The sequence below is a fragment of the Trachemys scripta genome, chromosome 9 (genome assembly GCF_013100865.1).
Source record: "Trachemys scripta elegans isolate TJP31775 chromosome 9, CAS_Tse_1.0, whole genome shotgun sequence".
Classification (NCBI taxonomy): domain Eukaryota; kingdom Metazoa; phylum Chordata; order Testudines; family Emydidae; genus Trachemys; species Trachemys scripta.
Window position 1 is genome coordinate 96230373 of NC_048306.1, and position 1483 is coordinate 96231855.

At 44.0% G+C, this 1483-nt stretch overlaps 1 long non-coding RNA gene across 1 annotated transcript in view; it reads right to left on the reverse strand.

Annotated features, from left to right (window-relative positions):
- Positions 1-662: 662 nt before the first annotated feature.
- LOC117882351 overlaps positions 663-1483 on the reverse strand; it is a 7304-nt gene continuing 6483 nt past the window's right edge. Inside the window, exon 3 of the long non-coding RNA XR_004646999.1 lies at positions 663-701. This is a non-coding gene — a long non-coding RNA (uncharacterized LOC117882351). The remainder of the gene's footprint in view (positions 702-1483) is intronic.

Consider the following 1483-nt stretch of genomic DNA (forward strand, 5'->3'; position numbering starts at 1 on the left):
TCCCAACCCCAAATATGGCCATCAGTTAGACTCTGAACATGTGAGCAAGACCCACCAGCCAGACACCTGGGAAAGAATTCTCTGCAGTAACTCAGAGCCCTCCGCATCTACTGTTCCGTTTCTGGCCGTTGGGGATATTAGCTAATAACAGTCGCTGATGGGCCATATGCCACGGTAGGAAATCTCATCATACGTTCCCCCTCCATAAATTGATCAAGCTCAGTCTTAAAACATGTTGTTTTTTTTGCCCCCCCCCTACTCCCCTTGGAAGGCATAATTACTAACTGTGGTATGTAGCCTATCGCTTAACTCGGCCTCTGTACCAGATGATTGGAAGATAGTTAATGTAACACCAATTTTTAAAAAAGACTCCAGAGGCGATCCTGGCAATTACAGGCCAGTGAGCCTAACTTCAGTACCAGGCAAACTGGTTGAAACTATAGTAAAGAACAGAATTATCAGACACACAGATGAACACAATATATTGGGGAAGAGTCAACACGGCTTTTGTAAAGGGAAATCATGCCTCACCAATCACTTAGAATTCTTCGAGGGTGCCAACAAGCATGTGGACAAGGGTGATCCAATCAGTATAGTGTACCTGGACTTCCAGAAAGCTTTTGAAAGGTCCCTCACCAAAGGCTCTTAAGCAAACTAAGCAGTCATGGGACAAAAGGGAAGGTCTTCTCATGGATCAGTAACTGGTGGAAAGATAGGAAACAAAGGGTAGGAATAAATGGTCAGTTTTCACAATGGAGAGAGGTAAATAGCAGGGTCTCTGAAGGATCTGTACTGGGACATGTGCTGTTCAACGTATTTATTAATGATTTGGAAAAGAGGGTAAACAGTGAGATGGAAAAATTTGCAGGTGATACAAAATTACTCAAGACAGTAAGTCCAAAGCCTATTGTGAAACATTACAAACAGGGGCAGCTCTATGTATTTTGCCACCCCAAGCATCCCATAGGCAGCATGTTTAAAACAAACAAAAGGAAGTACTTCTTCACACAACGCACAGTCAACCTGTGGAACTCATTGCCAGGGGATGCTGTGAAGGCCAAAGTATAAATCGGCTCAAAAAAGAATCAGATAAATTCATGAAGGATAGAGCCGTCAATGGCTATTAGATGGTCAGGGACGCACCTCCATGCTCCAGCTGGCCCTAAACCTCCAATTACCAGAAGCTGGGCTGGGAAGACAAGGGATGGATCATTTCTGTTCACTTCCTCTGGAGCATCTGGCACGGGTCATTGTCAGAAAACAGGTTTCAGAGTAGCAGCCGTGTTAGTCTGTATCCGCAAAAAGAACAGGAGTACTTGTGGCACCTTAGAGACTAACAAATTTATTAGAGCATAAGCTTTCGTGGACTACAGCCCACTTCTTATATGCATCCGAAGAAGTGGGCTGTAGTCCACGAAAGCTTATGCTCTAATAAATTTGTTAGTCTCTAAGGTGCCACAAGTACTCCTGTTCTTCTTTTTGC